Here is a 13,864-nt window from a genome sequence, read left to right as displayed (position 1 = left end):
AGAGAGAGAGAGAGAGAGAGAGAGAGAGAGAGAGAGAGAGAGAGAGAAAGCAACAGGCTGGTCAGCACCTTGATCCTGGACTTGGAGCTTCCAGAATGGTGAAAAATAAATGTATGTTGTTTAAGTCCCTCAGTCTATGATGCTTTGTTATGGCAGCCACAGAGTTAATTAACTTGTACATTAAAAAAATATATATTGCTCTAAGCTGGGCAGTGGTGGCACATGCTTTAATCCCAGCACTCGGGAGGCAGAGGCAGGCAGATCTCTGTGAGTTCGAAGCCAGCCTGATCTACAAGAGCTAGTTCCAGGACTGACTCCAAAGCTACAGAGAAACCCTGTCTCAAAACCAAAAACAAAACAAAAACTATTGCTCTATATCTAATATACAACAGTGGTGTTGGGGGACATCAAAGAGCCAGATCCAAGAATCTAGTCTTTTAGAAAGACAAGTGGATGAGATTAGAGAACAAGAGGAGATCCCAGGCCACAAGCAGCCATTAAGGAAGCAACTGTTACTCAAAGGGGAATCAAAACCAACATAGACCAGCACATGTCTCAAAAAGAAATGGTGTTTAAAGAAAGGGAGTGTCTGGGCGGTTACTACTCTAGAGGTATCAAAATGTACAAGACACCAAGAACTAGAGGCAGTGTGTGACTGTGCAGCCACTAGCTCTTACTTGGTATGTGGCCTTCTCAATTGTCCTCAGCTGGGTAGGACCACACACCTGCAGAAGTGAATTGCTACCCTGAATCCTCAATGACTATCATGGGTCAGAGAGGACCACACAAGAGCTTCCCCCAGATGTGAATCATTCAGGCTGAGAGACAATGTTGAGAAACAGTGCCCTTGACCAAGGACTTAAACCTAACCAGATTCCCCAGTAAGAAAGATTTTTTTTCCTTAGGGAAAATGCTGTTTCTGAATTGATAATACCATAGTATATTTTCTAAATATTTCACATATATTCATTTCTCATATATTCAAAAAGTCCTCTGACATGGGGCTTATAATAACAATCATGTCCATTTTACAGATGAAAAAAGTGATTTAGCACGAATTATGTGGTATACCTGTAATATATGCTTTATATTATAACAAGCAAAAAAAAACCCTTCATTTTCTAAGAGACATATGCTGGAGCACTGTCTGGCCATAACTTCTAACAAATGTGTGATTATCAAATCAGCCTTTTCTGAACTCAAAGCAGTTGCCCATTGAAAACCTGAATACCTATTAATGGTGTGGTGTACATATTTTAGTTTTCCAAATTCTACAAAATGAAACACATCTATCTGCCAGATTTTATTCCTTTGAATACTTTTTGGGTTACTTTCTGCAGGTAGTGATGTTTGGTTGTTTAAAGACAAGTAGAATATTTCCTTATAATTTCCTTAGTTTGTTGCCATATAATGGAAAAGTCTTTTTTTAACCTTTGCTATTGACATGATGATTTGTGAAATTCTGAGGTGTTCATCACATTTCCAATCAATAATTTACCAATTTCTGCATTACCTTGTGCTAAAGGACCTGGCAGACCCATATGGGATGGGATGTGTGTTATGTATATGAGATGATTCCTAGTCTTGATTATATCTTGTAACTGAATAAATAATAAAGTCAATTCTATATCATTTGGCATAAATCAGTGGTTTAAATATGTAGAAAAAATATTTCTGCATATTGTGAATTAGTAACTGTGTTGAGAGGTTCTTTAAAATCCCTTAGTACCATGAGAATAGCATATAATTTTGACTTTTGGACAGACTCATAAGGGCTTTGATCCACTTTACTTAAATTATCTGATTTGTAACCTGCCTTTACTGATTGACTTGCATTAGCATAGAATGTAGGGGCTCCAGTTATTGGTGTGGCCCATACAATATGAGGAAGGATCTAGTTCTCTTTATAAACTGAATTCTCTTGCTTTTGATTGAGTTGTTGCTAATCTCTCCCACAAAATTACTACAAGCTCTTTGCCAGGATTCGCTTTCTTCCCATGATTCATCAATTTCATCATTATTAAAAAGGTATGATAATTTCTGTTGGGTCTAGTCCTGCTAATTGAATTTACCTTTTAGAATTAACTCAGATATCTTTTCCACATGAGTTTTAAATTTGAGCTGGCTGGGCCTCCAAATGCTACCTGTGAGCTCACACTCTGACTCTCCCCTCGCTGTTTTTCAGAGATGGGGGAAAAAAAAGATGAAGCAATGTGCCCATCGTCAGTTGAGAGAAATGGATGCAAACACAGTAATCTGTAGTGGTATTTTGTTTGTAACAGGTAAAGCTTGCCTGAAGATCAGAAGATTACTAGCTAAGCCACTAGTTAGCCGTAGAGGCCAGGCAGTGGTGGCACACACCTTTAATCCCAGCACTCAGGAGACTGAGGCAGGTGGATCTCCGTGAGTTCAAGGTCACTCTCGGCTACAAGGCCTTAAACCTCTCTAAAAGAGGAACAGAGCTTGCGCAAAGGTGGTCCCAGTACTAGGAAGGTAGAGACAGGAGTGGTGTGGCTGGGCAGAGAGAGGGATATAAGGTAGAGAAGACGGGAGCTCAGATGCAGTCTGAGGATTCAGGCCGAGCATGCAGTGTGAGGATTCAGTAACCTGCCCTGGAACCCCACCCCATAGGAAGCATAGGTTTCACAAAACTATGACTTATTTTGAGGGAGGTATGACAGTCCAAAGGATTCTGGTGAGTCCCACCAGACTCTGGGTACTCCCTATTTCTCTGTCTGACTTGGCAACTATCAGAGCCAGAGGACAAAGAGCAGGAGGGGAGATTCCTAAAATATCAATTCTAGGGGCTGGAGAGATGACTCAGCAGTTAAGAGTGCTCACTGCTCTTGTAGATGACACCAAGAGTTCTGCTCCCAGCACCCACATCTAGCACACAACAGGCTGTAACTCCAGCTTCAGAAGGTCTAGGGCTGTCTTCTAGCCTTGGAGGGCAGCTGCACACAGGTTCACATACAGACACATACAAACAGATAACTTTTTAAAAAATGTCTATAGACTCTTAGGTTAATCAGTCAAAGCTGGGTTTTCCACAGTATAGCTTACAGTCTCGGTGCCCAATGTTTCCAACTGAAATAACTAGAGAAACCTTCTATACAATGCAGAGAGAGAGAGAGAGAGAGCACATCAGCTCAGAAAGAACCTCGGTTAGTTCAAGATCATGCATAATGCATATTTATGAATCAAAGAAAAGCTATGTACTGTGGCATTTTCTCTTCAAACACACCTGTGCACAAGGAAGGAAATATGGCTGCCTTATGTCCCCAACTTTGGACAAAACTACTTCTAAGAGTCGGGTAGAAAATTCAAATTAGAATATACCTTGATTTTTACTAACCAAGAGTAACAGAAAAGATACCTTTTCAATGATACTTATGAAAGCACTGGTTTCCTTTTCTTTGTAAACCAAAGAGACTCCATTTTCTTCAGAACTATCAAGCTGAATATGAGCTTGATTACTCTTAGATAGATAGACGGCGCGCTTACAGTACAGTGGTCCCGTCATCGTTGATGAACATTTATGGAGCATCTACTGTTGATGGAGTCTATAATGAAATAGAGAATGACAGCTGGGAAATGACTAAACTGAGTCCTGAGACCACATCCAGAGCACTTTGAAGTTATTCGGAGACACTGTGGCCACAGTTCCCAACAGAAACAAATTAAGAAAGGAAAAATAATTTCCAATTATGGTTCAGAGGGTTTTAGCCCAAAAAAGTTGTTTGGTTCCCTGTATTTCAATAGAACATCATTGTGAGAGAAGTGTAAACAAGAAACCAGGAGTGAGACAGGAAGTAAGGAAGGATAGACACCAGTAAGAACACTCCCCGGGGGCCACTTCCTCCAACAAAGCTCCACTTTGGTACCTTTTTCAGTGAGGCAGTCACATCTTGCTTTTTCTGTGGCTGGGTCACAAAGGCAGAGTACACTTCCCTCTTCCCAGCACTCTCATTGCCCCACCTCTACTTCCTGCCTGGTTGCCCTACCTATACTTCCTGCCTGGCTACTGTCCAATCAGCATTTTATTAAAAATAATACAAGTGACAGGATAAAAGACCATTGTCCCACAGCAAGCTATGTGTTACATTCAGTCTACAGACAACAGTCGTTGTAATTAGCAATCTGAAAACTCCTTTAATCTTGTCAAGGCAAGGGGCAGCCTCACTCCCCCAGGCTGAGCTCTCTTGCCAGAGTTTATCTCAAAAATTTTCCTTCTCAATTCCTCTTATCCAGTTTCTAGAAATAGGACCCCACCCTGGAAATGGCAGCGAGCTTAGAATCGGCAGAAAACAGGAAACTCACAGAAAGTGGGGTTTGCAGGCAACAACAGCCTTTTGTCTAAAGCTACGAGGCATCGACCATGTTGAGATCCGGTGAATGGGTCTGTCTCTCACAACTCTCTGGCTGCCTGTGAAGAGGGATTTTTAACAAGGTGGTTACCTTGCCAGGCAGAAAAATGCAGGCAGCAAGAGGACAAGACAAAGAAGAAGCATTATCAAGCAGTCATAAGTGTCCAATTCTTGCTAATGGAGGCAAGGATTGTCCTCGGGAATATTTATTCTGTAAAACGCTAGGCAGCAAAGGGATAGGTCAAAGCAGATCATTTGTAAGGTTTATTCCTCAAAAGTCAAATATGATTTCAGTTTGGGGTCATTCACCAAGCATGAAGGTTGTGGATAACAGTATTATTAATATTCCATAAATTCTTTATATGGTACGCGATAGAAAATCATCATTTGTAATATTTATCTGGTGCTTGAATGAGAACATGCGATAATAAGACAATTCAATTTTCTACTTTGACATTTTAGATATGACCGAGTCATGATAATCAATCAGTAATACATTTATCATCTACAGGAAGCCAATTATGCACCAATAATCAGTGAAAGCTCGAACCCATAACCTAGACCCTGGCCGTGGTGACAGTGAAGGCGGAGGCATCTGCTATAATTGTGCTGTTATTGCTTCTAACAAAATGTTTTATATCCGAAAGGGCAGGCAGTGCCTTTAAAACCCCAGTTCCTCTCCGGCTCTTCGTTACAAATTGCCTTTTGAATCACAAGCTTTTTAGAAGGGCAACAGCAGGTACAGGCACAGGAAGAGAGAAAGAGAACACGGCTGGGAATCACGTTTGGGCCGTGGAGCCAACCCTGGCTCTGCATTTACTGAGTGACCTTGAGCGAATGATTTAAACCCCTAGGTGTCAGTCTCTCCATCATTAAGGGCAAAGTGATAACTACCTTGTGAGGCTATATAAAGATATGCCACAGTGAAGGGCACACATGCACTCAGTAAATAGATGCCATCATTAAAGCCCAAAGTCTTAACCAAAACAAAGCTACAGGTCATGTTTAAAAAAAAAAAATTAGTCTTCAAACATTTTATATAAGTAAGTCAGTATGACAAGGAGAGACATATTTAAAACATAGCACCAATTATAATCAAGGGTCTTGTTAGATATTCTGATTGTTAGATAATGATCTTAATAATATCGTGGATGGCTACACCTTGGTTTTTATTTATTGTATTCTGAAATTTCATGTTAATTACAGGCATAACCTAGGGCGTCTCAGAAGCCGGTGGAAGACACTTACTGAAACATCATGTCATCTGGTGAGTCTGGAAGAAGAAATCCAAAGGCTTACTGCTTTCAGATGCCACTCACATAGGTAGTGTTCATCTGAGGCTATCCAGTGTGTGTTTGTGTGTTTGTGTTTGTGTATGTAGGCACTCACATTTTAACTCAACTTCCCATGGCACCTCACAAGGATCTTCAGTCCCCTGTGAGTTGAAAATACTACCTGGAACAAGGCTGCTTTGAAGGCAAGTCACCAGCAGGAATAGGCTGAATCTCTCTAGAAAACATTCCATGAAGGTCTCAGGCCTCAAACAACTCCTCCCGGGGATACAAAATTATAGCCTGGAGCCTGAAACAAATGCTGGTCGCCAAAACATAGACTCTTGTTTGGGTATCTTATACTACGGAACAAGACATCTCAAGAGTTAGAGACATACAGCAAATTAACTTTCTCCTAATTCGGTGGGCTGGTAGCAATCCCACAGACTGGAATTCTCTGGATTTGGTTGAGCTGGAATATAGAAGACACTGCTTTTGCACGACTGCCTGCTCTTGGCCCTTTGCAGGGAGGTTTACCTGAGCGAGACTTTGTCTCCATGCTAAGTCTTTGTGTAGACGGGGCTTTACACAGCAGCTGAACTGCAGAAGTTAGTCCCCAGAAATGGAACATTTGAAGGGTCAGAGAATCAAGACGGCTTCTCGCAGCCTCCACTTTGAGACCATACAGTGTTATCCTATGGTACAGACACCTCAAGAGGTCAGCCTGGGCCTCAAGGAGAAGGATGCAGACTCTGTGACTACTCCACTGGCGTGTTGCTCTTATGCAGGCGTTTCCCCTGTGTAACGGGTAGAATGCAAACATATGGAAAGGCTAGACGAACTTTAGCACATTTCACTCACTGGTTTTCCAAGGATGTCATGAGAACACAGAAACCGGCTCACAAAATGATTCAGAGCTCAAGTTATGCTGCCAGACAAATCTCCATCAAAATCCCTACACTGGCTGCATAACCAAAAGAAAAGTCACTCATGCAAGGCTCCACCTTGAGACCCAACAAATGCAGACTGTCCGTGTTCTCAGCTCTGGACTGGGACAGCAAAAGCTGTGTGCCAACACTGGACGCCCAGAAAGAGGCTGAGCTTGTCAGTGCTGTGGTGTCTGGAGGTATCTCTTCCCAAACAACCTTCTTTCCTCTTTCTCAACCCCTGAACCAGTGGTTCTCAACCCTTCTAATACTGTAAGCCTTTATTTATTTATTTATTTATTTATTTATTTATTTATTTATTTAACACAATTTCTTTAATGGATCTTTGGGAATTCCACATCATGAGCCCTACCTAATCCCACTCACCTCCCAGTCCCTCCATATCCTCCCCTCACCCCTGCAGTGTCCCCCAAAAGAAAATTTTCTAAAAAATCAAAACAAGCAAGAAAACAAACAATAATAAAAGAAAAAAGAACCTCTTTGCTCCTCCATTTTTTTTCCCCGCCTCTTCAACACCTCTGCATTTGTCCTGGTGACACTGGGAGCCTCAGTGTGTCGCACAGTATACCTTTTGTCCCCTCAGCTTTATTTGCAAATGTTCGTTGCAGTGAGCCACCGGTCTGGTTCAAGCCCTCTGGCACACCATCAGTACCAGATCCTCACCTAAACTCGTCTCAGACATCCCGAAACCATCTGAGTCATGGAATCCTGCAGGAACTGTTCCTCAGGACTGGTCCCTTCACGAGCTCCAGCAGGTCCTAGATGGGGTACCTGCTAAGGTGGGCCAGCCCTAGCCCGGCTGTGGGCCTGAGTGGTAGCTGAGTTGGTCAATCCAGGCCGCTGGGGCTGCCCGCCTCAGGCAAAGAAAGGAGCCATCTCCCTTACATCCAGGCCATCAGTCAGTTCTCCTTCAACCATGGTGAGGGGTGGGGCCATTAGTCCTGAGTGCATGGGGGGAGAGGACAACACACACACATGCACACACACACGCACACGCACGCACATGCATACACACATACATGCACACGCGTACACACGTACAAACATGCACGCACACACATGTACACACACATCAGCTCTCTTGCTGCAGCGCCCAGGGAAGGCAGGGCCAAATATCCCAGGGTCAGCGAAGGACAGGGCAAGCTCAGCATGGCCCTCTGGTCTCATCATGCATACATAGTTCCTATGGCCCCCTGAGGTGACTCAGGTCACAGACATCAACGCAAACACACCTGCAGCAGGACCACAGGACCAGACATGGCCCTCAGCAGCAGTTTGGGCCCAAGTGACATCATGGCCCTGGGTGGAAGCACAGGCCACTCAGATCAAGATGTCTCTGATGGCATGGGCCTGGACACCAAGAAGGCCACAGGTTGCAGCCCTGACCCCAGGTTTCCATGCAACCTTTGGTGGCAACACAAGCCTCCGACTTCAACACAGATCCCAGCAGCTGCAGTAGGGCCACGGACCCTGACAAGTTCCTCAGCAAACACTGCGACCTTTTCATACAGTTCCTCATGTTGTGGTAACCCCAATCATAAAATTAGTTTTGTTGCTACTCTATAACTGTAATTTTGCTACTGTTAAGAATCATAAATATCTGATATGCAACCCCTGGGAAAGGGTGTTTCAACCCCCAAAGGGCTCATGACCCACAGGTTGATAGGCACTGCCCTAAACAACTAAAAGAACTTTCCTTTCTTCAACTGATGTTCATTTAAAAGGGGTGGGATTACTTCAAAGCCCAGTACTGTTTTCTGGCTGGGAAGTGTTCATACCAAGAAACTCTTTGGAACAATATATGTTGCCACTTGTTTGTTAAAAAAAATACAGCAAACCTAATTTAGAGGCTATGACACTGTCTTTCTTTGCTTTCTATTGCTGTGATAAAACACTGATCAAAACCAACTTGGAGAGGAAAGCGTTTATTTGGCTTACACTTCCCCATCACAGTGCATCACTGAAGGAGTCAGGGCGGGAACCTGGAGGCAGGAACTGAAGCAGAGACCATGAAGCCAGGAACTGAAGCACAGATCATGGATGAGAATTGCTTACTGGCTTTCTCCCAGACTCATGTTCAGCTAGTTTTCTTAAACCTCCCAGGACCAGGGCCGGGCGGTGGTGGCGCACGCCTTTAATCCCAGCACTCGGGAGGCAGAGGCAGGCGGATCTCTGTGAGTTCGAGGCCAGCCTGGGCTACAAGAGCTAGTTCCAGGACAGGAACCAAAAAGCTACGGAGAAACCCTGTCTCGAAAAATAAAAAAAAAAAAAAAACTCCCAGGACCAGCTGCAATGTGGTGGTGCACTCCTTTAATCCCAGCACTCAGGAGGCAGAGGCAGGATGATCTCTGAGTTTGAGGCCAGCCTGGTCTACAGAATGATTTCCAGGATAACCAGGTCCCTACAAAGAAACCCTGTCTCAAACAAACAACAACAAAACAAAACCTCCCAGGACCACCAGCTTAGGGGGTAGCACCACCCACTGTGGGTTTGACCCTCCCACATCTATCAATAATCAAGAAACAGACATGCCTGCAAGCCAATCAAATGGAGACAATTCCTCAGCCGAGGTTCCCTCCTACCAGGTGATTGACAGAATGCAGCAGCTGCACAAATATTGATGGAAGAAGAGAGAAAGCTGGAGAGAGTAGTTCCGACCCAAGCATCTTTTTTAGAGATTCTGAATACCCTATCACCTGGCATGGATATCAGATCCTGGCCTTGACATACTGACCACATCTGATGATGTCGCTCTGGCCCACCTATCGTATTTCTTTGAACAAAACTGGCCCAGAAACAGAATTGGAGATCCCTGGAGCACTGGGGTTAGAAGTGGTGTCCCGGTGCACAGTGAGTAGATTAGGACACAAAAAAAGCAGATTTAAGGAACTGCAGCATAACACAAGGAATCAAAAGAGCATAGCAGCCTGGGTGGTCAGGGCAGCCAGGGCAGGTGGAAGGAGTGGAGACAGGAGATCAAAGGGGTCATGAGGTCAAGTCTCAGGAGCAATAGAAGTTCACATGCCCTGGAACTATTCCTTCCATTGTTCCTAAACACCCCTTCCCATCTAGAGAGAAAAATGGTACCATGTGGTCTCTGGCCTCAACTTAGTCCCAAGTTTAACATCAAGAATATTATGATAAACTAAGAATCCAAAGAAAATTTTACATGGAAATTCAACAAGCTCAAATATTTATTTTGTGAGAGAAATGGCGACCTCTGACTCTGGATTACGTAAGTGGCTATCATGTAAGGTAGACTGTAAGTGATTTGTATGTAGGGTGAACTACAAAAGTGGCTACCCTAGAGGGCCAGCTGCAGGCTGCAGTCTTGTAGGGTGAACTAGCCCGAACGTGTCTAATACGTGAGGTTGAGGTTTCCCCGCCATCCTCCAGTGTCAACAAGAACCGTGCCTCTCACTTCAGAGAGCTCTTCCCCACTGGAGACAAGGACGTGTGTCGTGAGTGTAGTAAACTCGTAACGAAGGTCACCTGTTGTTCTTTAAAATGCAGCTGAGAGTATCTGCCTGTCTCTGTGTGACTGTGGAAGGCCTCGCTACACATGGGACCCTGTGCACGGACACTCCGTCGCTGCATTTCTCTCCATCCTTGGCTTAAATTTGGAGATTTGCTGAGCTGCCTGCACTCCACACTCTCTTACATTTGAGCTATGCGTTAATAACACTGAACAACGGATGTGTCCACACTGCATTAGACTCTGAGTCTGGACTCTCAAAGACTATGGTATCCTAGCATGGTGTATCTTATGCCATTAAGACCAACATTTAGATTCTAACTTTCCCTCACTAGTAAGCAGAGGGGAGACCTGGTGTTTCACATTCCTGGAGGGAAACTGATTGCAAGGACTTCCAGGTCCCTCTGGGAGTTTCTCCAGGGTGCTAATATAGAAAGCCCTCTAGCCTGATTCTAATGAATACTGTGTTTGTGGTTTTGCTGAAACCCAAGAGATTGTAGTTGATAACTTGGCTCTGCTAAATTGCATTGCTTTGGACCTCTCTTCCCTCCAGAGAGATGATTTTTCAAAAGTCCCCACTGGCTAGACTCCATTTCATTGCAAAGAAAGACCTCCGTGCTACAGGCCTGCGGAGATCCTCTAATGAAACTCAAAAGCTATCCCGCATGCTTAGGGGGCCATTTACTGCTTAAAAGCATCGTATCACAGGAAACATGGGTTCCACCCTCCAAACTACCTTCTGCTGGTTCTATCCTACCAACTACTTCCGTTTAAATGTACACTTAGTTGTGTAGGAGTTTAACTAGGCAAAGGTGGTAGACCTGTGGCCAGGGGCCATATGGAACCAACTGAGACTCGTTAACATTATCCTTAAGATAAAGACTTAAGCCTTCTCCATCTCTCTGCACACTAAAGTAAATAGGACTAAGATAGGGGAACTGAAGGAGATTTCCCAGCCAAGAACATTGACAGCTGAAATATAATCATACCATAAGATTTATAATGCTATTGACTTTTCTTTTGCATCATAAATTTCACCACTGAGTGTCTGCCTGGATTTTATTATAATATCATATTAGGGAGGGCAGCTTTGCTGGTGACAAATGAAAAATCACTGATATGAGAAAACTTCCCATTATCAGCTCATCACCTACCCGTATTAGCATCTCTGTACCCTATTATCAACTTTTTACATAAGATAACATTTCTTAAAGGCAGGCAATTCTCTAATGCTGTATGAGCGAGCGGAGCTGGCATCATTTGTAGGCCCCATAATGCAGAGCCTACTTGAAAGCAGAATGTTTTTCTTTTCTAGGTAGACTTTGAAAACTGCGAACATCTTCTAGCAGTTCAGGCAAGAACACTGTTTGATGCCAAAAGCGTTGGCTTGATGAGCGTCGAAGACCCCCTTTAAAGTTGCTCCCCACCTTCAGATCATCTCACAGTAACTATAAAATTTTGAAGACAGTTAAAGCAGAGAGGAAAGAAACAAACTGCTGACCCACCAAATACAAAGCCGCGAATACATTTTTCCATGTCTTTCGTTATTGTTGCTGTAATTCTCAGAGTCAAAGCAGGCTAAGTTCAGTCAAGTTGTCTGTTACCTAAAACCGAGGTATAGCACACACCCCTCAGTGCCATTGATAAGAACTTCTGTCTTTAGCACTCCCCAACATTCTTCACATAGCAGGGAGTCGGCAGAGTAACACAAACTTAATTTCTTAAATCTAATTTTTTTTTAGGATGTGATCGAGTCATTGGAGTTTGTGGTCATATCTGCAAGGAGCTGAGCCGGCCTATCGGCTCTGCAACTTCGTGAGACAAGCAGTCAATGCAGTGAGAAAATCCATTTTATCAGCTCAATGAGCTGAACTGTGGCCGCCTGTGGACGCAATGCAAATCACAGCCCTCTGTGGTTTGCACCACAGCAGGGCAGCCCTGTGTTCTTCCACTCTGAGGAATCTCCACAGCCTGGCCCTTTCCTGGACTTTTGAGTTCATCTTGGTGTCTGATACCCAGCAAGGATGCACCAACCTCAGCCTAGGACCAGGTAGTACATCCCTATGGCTCTTGATGAGCTCCTCGCTTACCCAGTTCAATCATTCCCGAATTTAGGGCTCATATCAATCTGTTCTAGAAGCACACTCCTCCTGCCTCAGAGCTCACAGAACTCCTCCCCAAGGCTGCTCTCAGAGAGTTTATTGTATGGCCTCCTGGTAGAACCGCAGACCTTCAGGGTCAATCAGGAGACTTCAGAATTCCAGAGTGCAGCTGGACTTCTCTGGCCTTTCCTATGTACCACAGCACAAATGCACGTCCTTCAAATGGAGGAACTGTCTTTATATATGTGACATTGGCAGCCCCCAGGGCTTATTCCTCTCCTGGGTTGCACTTACTAATAAGGCAGTGGTACTCAAACTTCAGTTAGCATTTAAAAAAAACCAAAAAGCTGAGGTACTTTTAGAGAATAAATTCTTGGGCTCAATGCCCTAATTTTCTGATTTAAGTCAGTCTTGCATTGAGGACAGGTAAATCTTTCAACGAGTCCAGCTGGCTGACAGTCGGCTTTCATTTAAATAGCAGTTGTCTTCGACCAATCTGACTCATCTCTTATTTGAAAAAAAAAAAAAAAAAAAAAACAAAAAGCAAAAATGTAAATGTTTGATACAAACAAAATCTTGATAGTTGACAAAATTCTGCCTAAGTGTTCATTTTCTGCCGCTACTCTGATGCATTGTTTATGTAAGCCTACCTAGGAAAGTGGCCAAATCAAACCCTTCTCCAGAATGAGTTTCAGTGAAGATCAGGCAGAAGGAAGTCCCAGAGAAATCCGTGAAAACATTTACACACAGGATGCCTGGAAGTCTTGAAATCTTTCTTCCTACACTTGACTTTCTCAGCTCACGCCTGTTTCCTGCTGTTCACCTGCGGAGAATTACAGCCCAGTTCCCCGCAGCTCCGAACATTAGTGAGAGGAGAGGGAGCTCCGAGAACCTATCGACACTGACAGGCTAGACAACAGACAAAGGAGAAGCTGAGGTGCAGGCTTCCTGCCAACCGCTGGCTACCAGGGCAGTGAGGAGATTGAAGGTACCCTCCTCACTCAGCCCTGTACCCCAAGGCGCTCCTGGTTCTGTGTATGCCTGCATTACAGCGGTTTGCCCAGCAGAGGGTGCCCTGCAGCCTCTATCGGGCATCCAGCTCTTTTAAGGATAGAGCCGGTGACAGACGCTGTGAATCTGCTACGCACTGGCTGTGTGGGCGGGGCGACTACCTACACCTCCTCTTTCTCATCTACAAAGTGGGTTAACCACTTCTACTGCAGGATGGCTGTAGCAATTAGGTGAGATGATCCTTATAAACCGCGGAGCCAAGTTGTGTCGTCCGTGTTCAATTCTCTAGGTTCTCGCACGTCACTTTTCAGTCCCGGTGTCTAGGTCAGCTTGTGATGAATGAAGTGGACATATCTCGAGATAGCCATCTTGCCGCAGTTAGTCTCTTGCTTCAGCCAGTCAGCCAGCCCCCAGAGAAAGAGAGACGACAGGAACAGCTGCTTTCCTGCTGAGTACTCTAAGTGGCTGCAATCAGCTCTGCTAAGTCATGCATCAGTACCTAAATCTGGAGCTGGTGGCCCTTCCTGGGGGTCCACTGTCTTGTCTTCTCAGCTCTTATGATTCCATGATCTCTGGAAAGACTATGTAAATAAAAGATCCGTCAGGTGGTGGTGGTGAGTGTCTTTAATCCCAGGACACAAGAGGCAGAGGCAGGTGGATCTCTGTGAGTTCAAGGCAGGGAGTTAGTTCT

Source organism: Microtus ochrogaster, chromosome 15 (assembly GCF_000317375.1).
Source record: "Microtus ochrogaster isolate Prairie Vole_2 chromosome 15, MicOch1.0, whole genome shotgun sequence".
In the NCBI taxonomy this organism is placed as follows: Eukaryota; Metazoa; Chordata; class Mammalia; order Rodentia; family Cricetidae; genus Microtus; species Microtus ochrogaster.
This window is presented reverse-complemented; position numbering follows the sequence as displayed.